This window comes from Humulus lupulus, chromosome 7, assembly GCF_963169125.1.
Source record: "Humulus lupulus chromosome 7, drHumLupu1.1, whole genome shotgun sequence".
Classification (NCBI taxonomy): domain Eukaryota; kingdom Viridiplantae; phylum Streptophyta; class Magnoliopsida; order Rosales; family Cannabaceae; genus Humulus; species Humulus lupulus.
The window spans coordinates 83914071-83933888 of NC_084799.1; the positions used below are offsets into that span (position 1 = coordinate 83914071).

At 38.4% G+C, this 19818-nt stretch overlaps 1 non-coding gene across 1 annotated transcript; it reads left to right on the plus strand.

Moving 5' to 3' along the window:
• The first annotated feature begins 11855 nt into the window (after positions 1-11855).
• Positions 11856-11961, plus strand: LOC133792871 (small nucleolar RNA R71). Its single transcript, XR_009874343.1, has one exon. It is a non-coding gene; the product is annotated as a small nucleolar RNA R71 (small nucleolar RNA).
• Positions 11962-19818: the final 7857 nt, after the last annotated feature.

Here is a 19818-nt window from a genome sequence, read left to right on the forward strand (position 1 = left end):
ACTGATTTACAGAATATCTTCCTAGAATATGTGGGAATGAATTCGGCAACCTTCTCTATAAATAGAGAAGGAATCACCACTTGTAAAGGGACTGATTTCTTATTTCTGGAGAGAAAACTCTGGGTAATTCACTCTGAAGAATTTCTAGAAAACTCCTAAGTCTTAATAACATAGACTCGTGGACTCGCCAAAATTAATTGCCGAACCACGTAAAAATCCTCTTGTTTTTCTTGAGTATTCATTCGCTTCATTGTTTTACTGTTTAATTGCTCTACAATTTAAGTTGACGAAAAACGGCGTCAACAGAATAATTATAATCTATGAACACAATTTAAATAGATGTAAATAGAACAGTAAATCAAAAGATAAAATCAATAACAAAAAGCCTAGGGAATTAATTTCGCCAAATTTTCATTCTATCAATTTAACTATCAGTTTTAAATGTTTTCTTCTTATTCTAATAGCAGGTTAATAAAAATCGATTCCTATTCGTTTTCAAGATATAAGATCTCAACCTATATGCAAGTTTTCTGTGTGATAAACTTAAACACATAGCAAGCATTAAGAATGGTAACCTAATTGCTACACAAGACATACAGGTCCTCTCGTTCAATATGTAACCTATGTCTATTTAACGATAGCATATTCCATTCGCATCTTTCGAGTCTTGAATCAAAATCATAAATCAAGCAAATAATGATCAAGTATTTACTAGCATTAGGCAAACATCATATTGATTAGAATAAAAAATAAGTATCAATAGAACATCATAATAAAATTAAATCAAAATTCAAGCGACTACATTAACCCCTAGATAGATGATTTAGTTCATATCAGACATAATGACAGTAAAATTCATATAATTGTTCATGTAAAATAACATGAGGAATTAAGATGAAGAAGAAATCTAGAAATAAAAAAAACAATAAAACAAGCAGTCTCCTTAGGGTTATTCAGAAATCGTCAAAATGATGATTAAATAGTAATATGTGCTTTGGATGTGAAATCCCCCTTTTGCCCCTGTGTAAAATGCCATTTTCTGCGAATTAACCACTCAGGCACCGCAACTCTATAATGAGGCGTTGCGGCTAGTGTCCAAAATCTGGAATGCTCCTCGTCTTTGACTTGCTCAAGCGTCGCGACTCTAATAGACTTGCGCCACGGCTCAAATTCTCCAACCAATAGCGCAGCGGCCCTGGACTTCTCGATGGTTTGACCTCTCTGTCTAATCGCAACGTCTCAGCTCTAATTCCAAGCGTCGCAGCTCAACTGTTTTTTTAATAAATTCCATCTTTTTGAAGCCAAATGCAGTCATTTATCAATTACGTCCCATAAATTTGAAATATTATCAAACACATGCAACAAAACGTCATACTGCACAAAAATTACTAAATAAAGCTAAAAAATTAAATAAAATAACCCTTTAAAATACTATAAAAACTACTCTATCAAACTCCCCCAAACTTAACTTTTACTTGTCCTCGAGAAGAACCTATTGACACTTTCTAAAACAACAAATCACAAACATGAATCAAGTTTACCTAACAAGCTTATTTTCAACTACATTTCATCTAGAATTTCAGTAAAATAAATTCAATAATCAACTTCAATCTTCGCTATGCAAATCAGCCTCAACCAATAAATAGCACACAATCACAATACCATATGCATGTAAAATCTTCCAAATCATTCCATCAAAACGGAGTATTTCTTATGCTTGCATAATTCATCAATCTCTCTTAATATGATAACACATGCTCAAAAAATCAATAGGACTTTTAGGCTTATAATTGAATGGCTAAGGTAAAGGTAGAAGAAAATGGCATTTAGGCTAAAGTATACCATAAGCACACAACCAAACAAACCAATCTTGTATCAACTCGCAAACCCCAAAAACAATCCCAAATTTTCCAAATTTTCTTACTTTGAGAGAAAATTCATAAACTGAAATATATATATTCATCAATTCTCTTTCTTTTCTGATGATACTAAACTCCCCCAAACTTGTTTCTTTGTATTTTCAATTGAAGTGTAGTTCATTTTCAATATTTTTTTCTCTCAAATTTTCTTCTATTGTTGACACAAATTTCTCAATATAAACCCAATTACAATCCATCCCCCAATCACTTTTCATATGCTCATGATTTACATCCAAGGGAAAGGTAAATAGCAATGTTTCAATTTAGCTCAAAATAAGTGTCGAACAAAAAAAAATTCACATTAAGCTCAAATTTTGGGCAACTAGGTATTTAATATATTAAGGTTGGCTTAAAAAGGCTCAATGCCTAAATCATCTTCCTAAGTATGTATTATTCCAATTTCAGTTCAATGAACAAATTATGCAAGTTCTAGAATATTTTCAATTTTTTTATCCACAAATTCACAAACTCACTTAACATGCATATACTAAAGGATTGTAAGAAATTTATTAATTAAGGCTTTTATGACAATTAAACTCAGATCAAAGCAAATCACTAGATTAATTTAACCAAGCACACAAATTCACATAGTTTGTAAAAAAAATTACTCACATCACATGGTTATAAGTATCATTGGCTTCCAAAACAACTTGATTCATAATTATAAACACTAGAAACTACTAAAACAAAACAAATAAAACTAAAAAATTAAAAACAAAAAAAACAAAGTAATCCCTCCCCCAAACTTAAATAACACATTGCCCCCAATGTGTTAAAAAAAATTAAAAGGAAAAGAAAACTTACCCAATCACCACATCAGTATAGTGGAGGAGGCGGTGGCTGCTCATAAGGATGAAACTCTGGAGGATATTGAAAATAAGGTTGTTGCACTTCATTCAGATTCCAACGATTGACCAAAGCATTCAGTTGATCGACATGTGTATGCTCATATGCATTCCTAACCATCCAATATTGTTGCATATGGTTGTTATGCTAAATAATATAATTTAGCTGAGCATGTGTATAATGGACATGAGGATTAATCGGTCCACCAATCGCCATCATTGGATCCTCATCCATAGCAGTCGCTACATTTTCCTCTGCATCCTCTGATTGACTAGCGTCGGCACGCCGATGATGACATAGTCTTTGTTCCTCTGGACCAGGAACTGCAATAGGTGCAGAATACCCATAAACATCACTCCGAGTAATAATACCTTGTACCCATCCTTTAACAGCAGTCAGATGCACAGGAATCCCATAAGTTTCACATAGATCCGTAATAAAGGATCAATGCCCCAATCCACTAGTTTTTGTGAGCCAACAAATAAACCCAATACTATTTCTAAGCTATTTTCCCACATCAACTTTCATCCCCTTCATGATTGCATAAACCATAAGCAATCGGTCCATAGAAATATTAGAAAAACGTGATGAAGGGATCAATCGAGAACTCACATAATATAAGAATGCACGTGCTATTCGGTTGAGCTGACACCGATACATATGTTTAGGCCCATCATGAGTATAAGTAACTCTAGCTCCAGGACAACCAATGAACTCCACCACCCCCTCATAATTAATTTAAGTGCGTAAGAATGCATTATACTCATCTTGCTCATTTGGGTAAGACTGAAGCTCATAAAAATTGTTAAACGTCACAACACTAACCGACACCTACTTCCCCCTCACAAAACATGTATTATTTTCTTGCTCAGGCCAGTTTGCATAAAAATCATATACCAGAGAAACATTGGGTTTAGGAATGCTGTTAACATTTACCAATGATTGCCAACCTCTATCTTGAAGGGTAACCCTAATAGGCTCATAGGTTGGGTCATCAAAAGATGAATTCTAATAATCCATCCCTTTCTCTAGAACTAAGCTCTGCTTTCTTATTGTCTCATGTCTATCTTGAGCTTCTTTACTTACACACCTTGATTTATCATAAGAAACTGCCCCCTTGATGACGATGCTCCATGACTCAATCTCTTAGGTCCCATTACACTTCTTAACACTTAAAATTCTATAAAATTTTTTGACAACACCTCCCCTTGTTTTTCTCCACTTCCCAAATCAACATAACACCACAAATCTCACAAACAAGATTTTCAAACCAACACTGAACACCCAATCTAGACAATACAACTCTTAACCACCCAAATCACAATAATATATTGTCAAAAACACCAAAATATTCAGAGAATAAGAGAAAAATCATTACCGACAATGAAAATTGGATGAAAGATATTCCTCAAGCTCTCCACAGATCGCACAAGATTCCCCAAAATTCAAAATTAGGGTTTTGAATGGTAAGAATGTCATTGAAAGGGGATTTAAGCCAAAGTGATGGTGGAAAAATGTTTGAATCAAGGTTATAGGAAGATTATGAAAGATATTGTGGAAATATTTGATGGGTTGGCCTAAAAGAATGGTGTAATGCAGGTGGGAATTTCGGACTATGTAGAGAGAAAATGATGAAGTGAGGGAAAACACAGAAAACTTACAGTTTATAGCAATTTTGCGACTAAGAGCTGCAACACATAAGATGTAGCGCAGCGACCCGTGTCAAAATTTGGACTAAATTCTGGGGATGCGCGCCGCCTGGGCACTTACAAAAATTCCTAAGCTCTCTGTCTGTGCTTGCGTCGCGGCTCAAATATGGGGGTGTTACGAATCAAATGGGTTCCTGCAGAAAAAAAATCATTTTGTTATAGTTTTTAAGGTTTCACGAATTCCACGACTCATATTTACAATCTAAAGTCTAAAAGTCCAAAATTCTAAAGAAAAACTAAATAAAAAATAAAACTTTAAAACCAAACCAAAAACAACAAAAAATACTTGTCCAATTAAAATAATTAAAATACTAAAAAGAACTTGGGATGCCTCCCAAATTGCAGTGTCGTTAACGTCATTTAGACGCACTTTGAACACCCAATTCAAAGGGGTTCCAAGATCACCACAGACTTGCATTTTTCCACCAGGCCTTCCAAATAGTGCTTCAATCTCTGACCATTAACCTTAAAGTGTCCCGTTTCTTGCTATAAATTTGCACTGCTCCATATGGAAATGAGACAACAACTATGTATGGTCCCGACTATAACGCCCTACTACCTTAGAGCCGTTACTTAGTGAGTTTAAATTAGAAATCGTGCTTTTGACTGACTCTAAGTGGTTTCTAAAACCAAAAGTGTGGATAAATCAGAATTTAAGGCTGTACTCTTTTAAAATGTTTAACTTCATTAAAACGTTAAATATAAAACATCTGGGATCCCAAAATAAGGTTTACAAAATATTTACAAGTCAAAAATAGATTTACACTTGATCAGTTATCAAAAGAATGATTTAATACAGCCATATACAAAATGCCCCCAACCAAAGCAGTCGGGCAGGCCGAACATGTACGCGCCGCCCCCACGCTCTCCATACTCATGGCCGGTTGACTGACTCCTTGCTTTTACCTGCCACACGGAGCACCTGTGAGCCGAATCCCAGCAAGAAAACCCAAATAGTACATAACATAAGCAAAACAAATAGCTGGCAATAATTCACTGACAGAAAGGAAAACCATCATAATAAACAAGTACGGCCATGCTGCTCCCAAGGCCTTACCAAAGCCTGGAGTTTCGGTTCTCACCGCGAGGATAACTCATGTATCCCTTGGGTCCCACCCTGAACATAAGCATCCCATGTGCTGTGTGTTACTTTCGGCCCCACGGCCGCCCCTGCCTACGCCGTACCCGGCCTTTGCCGTTCGTTTCATCATAATCACACATATAGTACATCCAAAATAAACATTCACACACATCACGGTTCATTTAAGGTTAAGCATTTGCACATAATACAATCCGGGGCCATGCCCTACAATCACACAGTGGGGCCATGCCCTAAACTCAGGTGTTACGGTTTTCTTACCTTTAGATTAAGTAGCCTTGATCAACCTGACTCCTTGAGCACGATCTTACCCGAGCCCTAGCGCTTACCTAAGCAAAATCCACAAGTCAAAGTCATCACCAATCCTCAAGTCCAAAACCTAGCCTCGGGACTAATCCCGAGCCCCCGGGAAGTCCTAGGTCCCCAAAACAAAGTGGCGGAATCGAGCCCCAAACCCTAGGTCAAAATCCCTTCACAAAAGCCCAAAAATCCCCTCTGTGAACAGTGCAGCGCTACAGCGCTCAAAAGGTAGCGCTATAGCGCTACAAGCAGAACCACCCTCACCAGACAGGGGCTAGCGCTACAGCGCCCCCTGCCTAGTGCTGTAGCGCTAGTTGCAGCAGACCAAAACCAAAAATCGCATCTTGCGATTTTCTTCCCCCATTTCGAACCCAAACTTGTCCAACTCTTCCCCAAGCCCAAAAACAAACATATATACACCACACACTCATCCCAAGCACCCCAAGAACTCAATCCCAAGCTCAAGCAACCCACAACTCAAAATCTAACCCAATGAACCCCAAAAACCAGAAAAATCAATCAAACAACAAGGATAGGGTCTTAGAAATCATACCGTGGGTGGAATTTCGACCTTGAACTGAACCCTAGACCACCATGGCCTGCACCTTCACAACCTTGACCTGTTTTCCCCAAAAACCCCATCCATTTAGCTCAAAAACACAGTTCAAAACCAGCAAAACCCTAAAACCGAAAACCTCAAGAACTTACCTCAAATCTCTGATTTGATCTTGCTAATCCCTTGCAAATCCACAACCCTAGCTTACCACTGAGCTTCACCTCAAGAAAAATCAAAGAAAAAGGGGTGGGAGAACCACAAACCAAATCTTCAAAGCCAACCCTTCAGCTTTCCCCCTCTTTCTTTTCTCTTCTTTCTTTCTTTCTTTTCAGCCTATAATTTTTCTCTACTAAATCCACTAAGTATAAAGGCCTTCTTTATTTTATCTCTTGCAAGCCTAATGACCAAAATACCCTCTCTTACTAATTCTAAGCCTTTATGTCCATAAAGGGCATTTTAGTCATATTACCCAAATTCCCACTAATTCCTCAAGTGTTCCTAATAATTCCCGTTCGCTACCCAATACCTAATAAATCACCAAATATATTCCCAAATTCTCGATTAACTCCCCAGGCTTAACCCAAGCCTGGTACAGGTTCCCGCTTTGACTTTCCGCTAACCCGCTCGTTCTAGGATCGTCTCGAGTCATAGATCACAGGTATCAACATAGTCACGCCCAACATGGCCAAATTACGAATATGCTCAATCAGGTCTACATGCATATTAATCACATAATCATAAAACGTGCACTAAATCATAATCATGCATAAAACCCATTAAAGACCCACACAGAATTCCATTATGCCCTCCAGGCACGCTATCTCAGGCCCTAAGCCGTAATACCGAATTTGGGGTCGTTACACCGACCATCTTGACTTCAATATACCCGGAAAGAGCTTTAATCGGGAGTTAAACAACAACTCCTTGTCTCCCAGTTGGAAATCGTTCCTAAGTATCCTCTTATCATGAAAGGCCTTGGACTTTTTTTTATAAATCATTGCATTCTCATAAGCTTCATTATGAAATTCATCATGCTCGTTCAACTGCATAAGCCATTTCTATCCTGCCATAAATATATCAACGTTCAGCTGTTTCACAACCTAGTAAGCTCTGTGCTCCGGCTCCACCAGTAAATGACAGGCCTTACCAAACACCAATCAATACGGTGACATACTGATTGGAGTCTTGAAGGCTATGTGATATGCCCAAAGTGAATCATCAAGCCTTTTAGACCATTCCTTCCTTGATGTATTTATAGTATTTTCTAGGATACTTTTAATCTCCTGATTTGACACTTCTGCTTGACCATTTGCAAGTGGATGGTAAAACAAAGCCTTTTGATGATGAACTCTGTAACGAGCACATAAATCAGTGAATGACTTGTTGCAGAAGTGACTTCCTTTGTCATGAATAATTGCTCTTGGAGTACCAAACCGGGTAAAACTATTTTTGTGAAGGAATGTAAGTACCTCTTTATCGTCACAAGTTGGAGTTGCTGTAGCTTTCACCCATTTAGAAACATGGTCCACCACACATAGAATGTACTTGTTATTATAAGATGATGGGAAATGTCCCATAAAGTCTATTCCCCACACATCAAACAACTAAACTTCCAGAATTCCAGTCATTGGCATTTGATCTCTTCTCGATATGTTACCGGTCCTTTGGCAACGATCACAACTCTTGAAAAAGACACTAGCATCTTTAAATATTGTAGGCCAATAAAACCCACAATGCAGAGCTTTTGCTGCTGTCCTTGTTCCTCTGAAATGATCGCCACAATGAAGAGTATGGCAATGAGTAAGAATAGAAATCATCTCTTCTTCTGGGACACGCCTTCTAATTATTTGATTAGCACAATGATGAAAGAGAATGGGCTCATCCCAATAATAATGTTTGGCTTCCGAATAAAACTTTTTAAGTTGATGCCTTTACATATCTAGAGGCACAACTTTAGCTACCAAATAATTCACACAATCAGCGAACCACAGTAGCTTTTCTTCACTTTCAATAGAAAATAACTGTTCATCCGGGAAGTTGTCATCAATTTGTAACTCTTTCTCATTAGGCTCTTCTTCTTTTTCCAATCTTGATAAATGAACTGGAACTAGATTTTTTGTCCCCTTTTCGTCATGAATTTCTATATCAAACTCTTGCAATAATAGGACCCATCGAATCAAGTGGGGTTTGGCATCCTTCTTGGTCATAAGGTCCTTAATAGTAGAATGGTCTATGTAGACAATAACCTTATTACCAATTAAATATGGCCTGAACTTATCAAACACAAAGAAAATTGCGAGTAATTCCTTCTTAGTAGTTGCATAATTTAATTGAGTATCATTCAAGGTCCGACTAGAATAATAAATTGTTCGGAATACCTTGTCAATTCGCTGCCCTAGAACCACTCCCATTGCATAATCACTCACATCGCACATCAATTCAAAGGGGAGTTCCCAATTCGGTGGTGCCACGATCGGTGTAAAGTATTGAAGGCACGTCGACAATCATCATCAAAATTAAATTGTACTCCATTCATTAATAGTGAAGACATGGGTTTAGAAATCTTGGAGAAATCTTTAATAAATCTCTTATAAAATCCAACATGCCCAAGAAAACATCGACCACCCTTTTCTGAAATTGGAGGAGGCAAGTTCTCAATAGTTGATATCTTTGCACGATCTACCTCTATGCCTTTGCTTGAAATCTTATGGCATAAAACAATTCCTTCACTCACCATGAAGTGACATTTTTCCTAATTCAGGAGCAAATTAGATTATTCGCATCTTTTTAACACATCCTCCAAATTCTTTAAACACATATCAAACGAGGAACGAAAGATCGAGAAATCATCCATAAATATTTCAATGCTCTTTTCCACCATATCAGAAAATAGTGACATCATTCCTTGTTGAAAAATAGCAGGAGCATTGCATCATCCAAATGGCATTCTGCAAAAAGCAAATGTACCATAAGGACAAGTGAAAGTCATTTTCTCTTGGTCTTCGAGAGCAATATGTATTTGATGATAACCAGAGGTCGCATCTAGGAAGTAATATAAATGATGGCCCGACAGTCTATCGAGCATTTGATCAACAAAAGGCAATGGGAAATGGTATTTCCTTGTTGCCTTGTTTAATTTTTGATAATTAATAAAAATTCTCCACCCTGTCACTGTACGAGTTGGAATTAACTCATTGTTTTCATTTTTGACTACCATCATTCCACCTTTTTTCGGAACCACTTGTACTGGGCTTACCCACAAACTATCCGAGATTGGATAAATAACACCAGCATCTACCCATTTCAAAATTTCATTTTGAACCACCTCTTTCATAGTGGGATTTGACCTCCTTTGAGCGTCAATGCTAGGCTTGTTGTCCTCTTCCATTATAATATGGTTCATAACAATAGAAGGACTAATACCTTTTATATCAGCTAAGGTCAAACCAATGGCCAATTTATGAGCTCGAAGCACTCTTAATAATTTTTAATCTTCAACAGTAGATAATGAAGTTGAAATAATAACCGGGAGAGTGTCATTCTTACCCAAATAAGCGTACTTAAGATGTTCTGGTAAAGTCTTCAATTCAAGTACCGGTGGCTTCTCAATAGATGGTAGTGGTCTCTCAGGCCCTTGTCAGTTCCTCATATTTCTTCTTATAAACAGGTCCAGCAGAATTTAACCAATTTACATATTCCATGACCTCAGTGTCATCACAGTATTCCATACTTGGCAAAATAAGACTCCTCTAAAGAGGATCTTCGATGAGTTTTCCCTTTGACAAACTTTCCTCAATTACGTTCACATTAAAGCAACTATCGCTTGCTCTAGGATACTTCAAAGCCCTGAACACATTAAATACAACCTCATCACTTTGCACTCTTAGCCTCAACTCTCCTTTTTGAACATCTATCAAGGCTTGACCGGTGGCTAAAAGTGGTCTCCCCAAAATAATTGGAACATCTTCATCTTCCTCCATATCAAGCACAATAAAATCGGAAAGATGAATTTGTCCACTTTGACAAGAAGGTCTTCAATAATACCTCAGGGATGTGTCAATGAACAGTTGGCCAATTTAAGAGTAACAGTAGTGGATCTAGCTTCCCCCAAACCAAGTCTTCTAAATATGGACAACGACATTAGATTAATGCTTGCACCCAAATCACATAAAGCCCTCTCACAATGAAAATTTCCAATGGTGCAAGGTATAGTGAAACTACCCGGATATCTTAACGTTTGAGGAAGCTTCTTTTGAATAATTGCACTACACTCTTCAGTCAAAGCCACAATTTCACAATCCTCCATTTTTCTCTTATTAGACAATATGTCTTTCATAAACTTCACATAACTAGGAATTTGTTCAAGAGCCTCAGCAATGGGAATGTTAATGTAAAGTTTCTTAAATACCTCAAGAAATTTTGAGAATTGTTTATCAAAATTGACCTTTCAGAACCGCTGAGGATAAGGAATCTTCGATGTAGGCTCGGTGTATATCAGTTTCTCTTTCTTTGGAAGGTCTTCTGTAACCTCCTCTTATGCTAGACTAGTCACCTATTGGCCCTCATATCTTCTTTCCCTTGTCTTCCACTGTAGGCCCATCATACTTAGTCCTGCTCCTCAGAGTGACAGCTTGACATTTTTCTTTGGGGTTCACCACAGTTGAACTAGGTAGAGCTCCTTGATTACGATCTGCCATTAACTTTGCAAGTTTGCCAACTTATGTTTCTAAGCTCTAAATGGAGGATCTAGTTTCTATCATAAATTGGCTTAATAAATAAGCAGGTACCTCAGGTTTATTCACTTGAGGAGATGGTTGTTGATGTTGTGGAATTTGTGGCCTTTGAGTGTCGTAAAAGGGTCTTTGATTTAGCCCGTATGATGGTCTATGTGGAGGATATTGAGGCAGACTTGAATGATATTGTGATTGCTGCCCTTGATTATTATACCATGACAGATTTGGATGGTTCTTGTACGCTGAAGTAAAAGTGTTGGAGTATGGGTTGTTATTCGATTACCTCGGGTAATTACCAATGGCTGGCACCATTTCAAGTGAATATTATCTACTGAATAAGAACCCGTTGCTGGACATTGCCCATAGTGATGAGAGCCTCCACATTTTTCACAAATAATAGGTGCGGGTTGTAGTTGCATCGCTTGAGCTGAAATGTTATTTTTTTTATTGAATTTGCTTGGTCAACGAAGCAATTTGAGGCATAACAATAGGATCAACTTCTAGAACTCCCCCCACCTTCTTATTTCTCGCATAGTTGGCCATTGATAGTTATTCATGGCCATCTCCTCCAAGAGCTCATATGCTTCGTTAACATTTTTGCTCATAAATGCTCCCCCCGCTGCTGCATCTATTATAGTCCCTGTGTCTCCCCTCAGCCCATTATAAAAAGTGTGCACCAACATCCATTTCACTATACCATGATGTGAGCATTTTCAAAGCAGCTCTTTAAATCTTTCCCAAGCATCATATAATGATTCCCCCTCAAATTGACATAAATTATTTATTTCACCTCTAATCTGGGCTGATTTAGAGGGAGAAAAATACTTAGAGAGGAATTTTTAGGCAAGGTCCTCCCATGTCAAAATGGAGTTAGCTTGCAGCAAAATTAAAAAAAAAATTAGCTCTTTCTCTCAAAGAAAATGGGAATAGCCTCAAACGGATTGCATCATTACTTACTCAATTCATTTTGAAAGTAGCGCATAACTCCAAAAAGTAAGTAATATGGAGGTTTGGATCCTCACTAGGTAGCACCCCAATCTGAACGTAATTCTGAACCATTTGGATAATCAAAGGCCTGATCATAAAATTATTTTCCTCGACAGCAGATGGGAAAATACTAGAGTGTATCCCTGTAACAGCAGGGAATACATAGTCTCTCAGTGGTGGGTCTGCCTCAGCTGCAACATTACCCTGATTCAGATTGTTGTTGGCAACATTATTAACGTTCTGTGCCATTCTTTCTAGTCTTTTTTGTTTTCTTTTTCTTTTTCAGGTCTTCTCAATCTCAGGATCAACATGCACTAGTAAATTCTAACCCTGACGTTGCATAAACTAGATCACCTGAAATTGAGAAATTTTAAAAGCAACATAAATTAGAAAATGTTAAAATAAAACCAAAGTAGAACGAAAAATAATTAATTTTGATATTGGATATTAGTCTCCGGTAACAGCGCAAAAAACTTGATCGGTAAAATATGCATGCAAGTGTACGTGGTCATGTCAAGTAATAAATTCCATAAGAACGAATATCATTACAGAGACTATTAACCAATTACCAATAATCGCTTTTCACTTTCTATTTGATGATTAAAATTGAAATGAATAATTATAAACTATGAACATAATTTAAATAGATGTAAATAGAATAGTAAATCAAAAGATAAAATCAATAACAAAAAGCCCAAGGAATTAATTTCATCAACTTTTCATTCTATCAATTTTACTATCAGTTCTAAATCTCTTCTTCCTATTCTAATAGCAGATTAACAAAAATCGATTCTTATTCTTTTTCAAGATATAAGATCTCAACCTATATGCAAGTTTTCTATATCTCTGTGATAAACTTAAACACATAGCAAGCGTTAAGAATGGTAACCTGTTGACGCGGTTATTCGCCAACAGGTAATTAAGAAAAGAAAGAGGAAGGGATTAGTGCTTATGTTGAACCGAAATAGATGAATGATCTTGGAAATGAAATGGTGACACAAAATACATTTTTTAGGTGGTTCAAAGGTTAAAATCCTTCTACTCCACCAGTCATTATTATTGCTATATGCTGGGTATTCTTTTACAGGGTATTTTTTACATAATAGAATCCAACCCTTTGTAACTCCCAGGGTCTCCATATTTATAGGAGAAGGCACCTGGGAGTTGGTAAGAAGGTCATCCCGTGACCTTCTTACCTATCATGTCAACTCTGTGACATTCATGATTAATTCCTAAACCTGACACATAAGTGTGGTCAAATCAATAGGTAAGGGGATAATGGGCCGCACAGCCTAACCCAGTCGTGGGTGTCTGAATACGCACGTTCACGCTGCGTGTCCGAGAAGTCAGGGATATATCAGACACGTGATGTCTGATATATGCACATTTACCTTGCGTGGTTGACTTTACAAAAGGTCACAGCTCCAACTCTAGCTCGTACCACGAGCTGGATGCTTTCCTCAACCTGCGGCCTTCAAAGTCCAGACTCAGTCCTTAAGCAATCTTGGCGAACCCTTGGGCTACCTCGAGCTAAAGAGGTAGGATCTTATGATGGCAGCTCCGATCTTGGGGATGTCCACGTGGTAGTCATGATTAGGCCGTATCTCAGCTCGTTAATCAGCCCGTTGGGAAAATCAGGGCGTACATAACCTAATTGCTACACAAGTCATACAGGTCCTCTCGTCCAATATGTAACATATGTTTATATAATGATAGCATATTCTATTCGCATCTTTTGAGTTTTGAATCAAAATCATAAATCAAGCAAATACTGATAAAGTATTTACTAGCATTAGGCAAACATCATATAGATTAGAATAACAAAGAAGTATCAATACAACATCATGATAAAATTAAATCAAAATTTAAGCAACAACATTAATCCCTAGATAAAGGATTTAGTTCATATCAGACACAATGACAATAAAATTCAGATAATTGTTCATGGAAAATAACCTAAGGAATTATGATGAAGAAGAAATCTAGAAATAAAAAAAAACAATAAAACAAGCAGTCTCCTTAGGGTTCTTCAGAAATTGTCATAATGATGATTAAATAGTAATCTGTGCTTTGGATGTGAAATCCCGCTTTTGCCCCTCGTAAAATGCCATTTTATGTGAATTGACCACTCAGGCACTGCGACTTTATAATGAAGCACAGTGGATCGTGTCCAAATATGGAATGATCCTCGTCTTTGACTTGCTCAAGCGCCGCAACTCTAATAGACCTACGTCGCAGCTCAAATTCTCCAACCAATAGAGTCGCGGCTCTCAAAGATGGTGCCGCAGCCCTGGACTTCTCGATGGTTTGACCTCTCTCTCTAATCGTAGCGTCGCGGCTCAAATGTCTTTTTTTCAACAAATTCCATCTTTTTGAAGCCAAATGATATCATTTATCAATTACGTCCCATAAATATGAAATATTATCAAACACAAGCAAAAAAACGTCATATTGCACAAAAATTACTAAATAAACCTAAAAAATTTAATAAAATAACCCTTTACAATACTATAAAAACTACTCTATCAATCAGACATTGGCCATCAGGCCCGAGCCCCCCTTCTCGAGCTCCCTCCTCCCTAGGAGCTCCCTTCCAGTCGCTGAAGAGTTTGATGAAGAAGAGGAGGTCGCATAGTTGTTGCGAAAAAGAAGGGTTCCTAAAGATAATCAAGATTCTAGTCAAGGCCGTTAACGCCCTGGATAATCAAGACCGTTACACTGTGTGTTTAAAATGGTGCTTAACATGCTAAGCAAGTCGTTTGAACTTAAATGTGTTATTAAAGGCTAAGTTAAGGTCAAGTAATAAAAGATTAGGCCAACAAAATGTTTATTTTTCATTAAAATATTAAGTTTGTACCCGAGATCCTAGATATCATTTTACAGACTTGTAAAAGACAAATAGATTACAGCTTAGCCATCCTAAGCGGCAAAATAGGGTATAACCCTAGTTCCTCCCAAGCTATCCCGACCGTGGTGATCGGGCAGGCTGCATATGTATCGCCCCTGAAGCTCTCCAACTCATGGTTGGTCCAGCTATCAACTCCCTTACCTGCACCACATAGCACCCGTGACCTAAGGCCCATCAAGAAAACTTAAAATAACATGTACAACTATGCAACAATATTAAAGTGATAAATATAATTCACCAGATTCAACTAAAAATAGATTATATGTAATAAACTCAATAAGAGTACTCAGCTTATTCAAACGTATAAATCAATCTCATCAATCAATACAAATAGTTAAGCGCGAACCACACTTATGTTTATTATATAATGTCTAGGCCCGGTGCCCTTAGGCCGAGTCCACTAGATATATAGCCGACCCAGCACCCTTAGTCCAAGCTGCATTCTGAACACTTGCTATCGGCCCCTGACACACTTAGGATGACCTGTAAATAAATATAATCACAGAAGTACAATGCATAACGAGTAATCAATGGTAGCGTATACAAGCATGACCAATCAGATATTCTCAGCTATAGATATAATCATATTCATACAAGCAGTTTAAGCCCCAATCAATACTCGAGTGCAGTTTTCTTACCTCGGGTCTCGAGCAGCGAGCATATGGCATCTTCAAGCATGATCCCTAATCCTTGAGCCCTTGCGATAAAACATAGTCATAATGCGATACTGGATAACCATAAGATCCTAAACCATTTAAAATCTTTGGAATAAAATAATATCCTTCGGGACCTCGAATCCTACTAAACCGGGTAGTAGAATCAATCTCAAGTGCTTAGGTTTTAATCCCCAAGCCTCCCCGAGCCTTAAGACAAACCTAGGCTAGAACTGTCTAGGCGGGCCGCGACCTAGCCCTGAAGGTCGCCTCGCGCCTCAAGTCAAAGGCGCAGCCTCTGCATCTGGAGAGAGGCAGGTTGCGACTTGCCCCTTTGGGTCGCAGCGTGCCTTAATGCTAGCTGCCCTCCCTGGGCATTCTAGGGTATACAGGCCGCGTCACCCATTCACTGGGTCGCGGCGCGCCCCCGCGAACCCAGTAAACCTAGTTTCTTTTATGTGTTTTCTTCAAGCTAAACCCATAAGAACACACCCTAACCATAACCAAACCTTAAAATCGAGTTTATAATCCACAATAACACAACATATTTATCATAATTATCCTAGAAACTAACTCATATCCTCAACAGAACTCAGATTCAGATCCAAAGATTTAACCCCCATAAAACCTAAACCATAGCAGAATTCATCAAGAAAACAAGGTACAAACCTTACCTCCAATTGCACACTATGCCCTTGAGCAATCCTTCAGTGATCCTAGCTCTAGTTCCTCAGTATCCAAGCTTCCCATCTTCAAATTCATAAGCAATTTCTTCAGTTTTTTTTTCCAGCCCAAGCCTAAGCTTTCCTCAAGGTTTTCCTTCAGCCTTCCAAAGGGAGGAGAGAGAGACACGTAAAAGAGAGAAATAGAGTCTCTTGGATATTTCTGATTGTTTCTCAAATTTTCTAGCCCCAGCCAAGATCCATCCAATAGTCAATAAAAGACCATATTGCCCCCTAAGTATACCCTTAACCTTAAATGGCCCCAAGGGAAAAATCTTCATTTGCCACATTTCTCGCTAATTCCTCGAGTAATCCTATAAATTCCCAATTAACCCTGACATGCCCATTTAATCACCAAATACTTACCCATTAATCAATAAACCCAAAATATACATTAAACTTCCCAAAATACCACTAGGCTCGCCCCAAGCCGGGTATTAAACCCCGTTGTGACTATTCCGCTAATCCGCTCACTAGGATCGCCTCGAGCCATATACTACATATATATATATATCCACATTATAATGCGGTCTCAATCATTTACTCACATATAATAACATTTATGCATGCAACGGGCAAATATTACAAATATGCCCCAACCATTAAGAATGGACCCACATGCATGTTTAATACAAATAAACATGCATTTAAATATATTCATTTCATCATATATATCATCCATGCCACATATTCATATATCATGCATGATTGTGAGATTTTGTGTCATCAAGGAAAGGCCAACGTGGTAGCTGATGCTTTAATCTGGAAGGGTCCGGGAAAGATTTGCAATGCAAGGCTGATATCCAGAGAGTTAGTAGAGGATATGACCAAAGCTGGCATAGAATTTCTAGTGGGCCAGTTGGCCAATATTACGTTACAGTCTACGCTATTAGAGAGAATCAAGGAAGGTCAGTTGGGTGATCCACAACTGATCAAGATTAGAGAGGATGTGTTTAGCTGGAGTGTCTAGAGATTACAAAGTGTCTAAGATGGGCTTGTTGAGATAAAAGGATCGGATATGTGTTCTGTTAGACACTACTATGAGACGAGAGATTCTGGATGAATCTCATACTACACCTTATTCTTTGCATCCAGGCACCACGAAGATGTACCAAGATGTGAGATCATTGTATTGGTGGACTGGGATGAAGAGGGATGTAGTGGAATATATGGATAAGTGCTTGACATGTCAACAGGTCAAGGTTGAGCATCAGAGGCCAGCAGGGTTATTGCCGCCTCTGGATATCCCAGAGTGGAAATGGGAGGACATGACGATGGATTTTGTGGTGGGGTTACCCAGGACTGTTGGTCAACATGATTCAGTATGGGTTATTATGGATCGCTATACCAAGTTACTCCCTTCTTATCAGTGAGGACTACATATACAGTTGATCAGTACGCAGATCTCTATGTGAGAGAGATTGTGCGCCTCCATGGAGCACCGAGGTCAATCGTGTCAGATCGGGACCCCACTTTCACTTCCGAGTTCTGGGGGAGTTTGCAGAAGGCCATGGGAACACAGTTTAAGTTCAGTACTGATTATCATCCTTAGATAGATGGGCAATCTGAGAGGACGATCCAAATATTAGACGGCATGCTGCGAGCATGTGTTCTGGACTTTGGTGGATCCTGGAGTAAGTATCTACCTTTAATAGAGTTTTCCTACAACAACATCTATTAGTCGACCATTGGGGTGACACCTTATGAGATGTAGTATGGTAGGAAATGCAGATCTCCCATTCATTGGGATGAGATAGGTGAAAAGAGATACTTGGGTCCTGAGGTAATTCAGAGGACCAATGATGATATTGAGGTATTAAAGCTCGGATGCTCGCTTCTCAGAGTAGACAGAAAAGTTATGCAAATCCCAAACGCAGGAATGTGGAGTTCCAAGTGGAAGACTATGTCTTCCTTAGAGTCTCGCCATGGAAAGGGGTGAAAAGATCTGGGAAGAAGGGCAAGCTGAGTCCTAGATTCGTAGGTCCATTTGAGATCCTAGAGAGGATTGGTCAGGTGGCCTACAGGTTGGCCTTACCACTGGCATTGTCAGTCGTGCATAACATATTTCATATCTTAGCTCTTCGCATGTATGTATCTGATGTGACTCATGTTTTGAGTTACGAGGATCTAGAGCTTGAGGCAGATCTCTCCTATGAAGAACAACTAGTCTAGAAACTAGACAGAAAGGATAAAGTCCTCAGGAATAAAATGATACCTTTGGTTAAGATATTATGGAGGAACAACAAGGTAGAGGAAGCAACCTAGGAGCTGGAGTCAGATATGCAGAATCAGTATCTCGAGCTATTCAGGTAAATTTTGAGGATGAAATTTCTGTAAGGAGGGGATAGTTGTAATGACCCAAATATCCTAATGTGGCTTAGAGCCTGGATTAGGAGGTCGAGGGGGCCATAATTGATTTATTATGCCATTATGTGATTATATTCATCATTATGCGAGTTATATTATTATAAGATGATAAATGCATGCATGTGGGTCCACTTTTCATTATAAGGGTATTTTGGTTATTTGGCCCATTGAGGGCATATTTGTATATTTTCATGCATGTTGGTGAATTATGGATGAGGCCACATTATTATGTGGATATGTTTGACCTATTCGGTATGAGACGATCTTTGAATGCAAGTTAGCGGTTTGGTCATAACGGGGTTAATTCCGAGGCTCGGGGTGACTCTCGGGGTAATTTGATTATTAGTACATTACCAGGAATTAAAGGGTAATGGGATATGATTTATTTATTATTTGAGAATATTGGGAATAACGGGAATTGGAGGACGTTAATTATGATTAACATGATTAGAGGAGAAATGACACTTTTGCCCTTGGTGGCTGTTAAGGAAATAATTAGGCATGGGGACAATTTTGGTCATTTGACCTTAGGTTATATGTAAACTTAAAGGAAGGCTGTAGAAGAATAAAGCAAAACAGAGTACTTCCTTCTTCCTCTTCCCCGATCGTTTCTTCCTTCCTTTTCCTTTTAATTTTTGAAGCTGAGATTGAGGGTTCAAGCTAGGAGATTAAGGCTGGAGGTTCTAGGCTTTTGTTCAGCGATTGAAGGGGATGCAAACCTGAGTTTAAGGTGAGAATTCAGCCATGATTTTTTTGGTTTTGCTCTGTTTTGAAGTTAGTTTTTGAGCTAGAACTTTTGATTATATACGTGGTTATTTGAGGTGATTTTAATTGGTTTAAGCTTGGGTTTTGTGGTTAAACTAGTGGATATGATGTGTTGATGGTTCATTTTGATTTTGGGTTGTTTTAATGGAGGTTTGATTGAGGTTCTTGGCTAGTTTTAATGGAGAAAATGGCAAGGGGGCTCTGTTCATGGGGGAAAGTCGCGAGTTGGCCAGGCAAGTCGCGACCTGCCATAG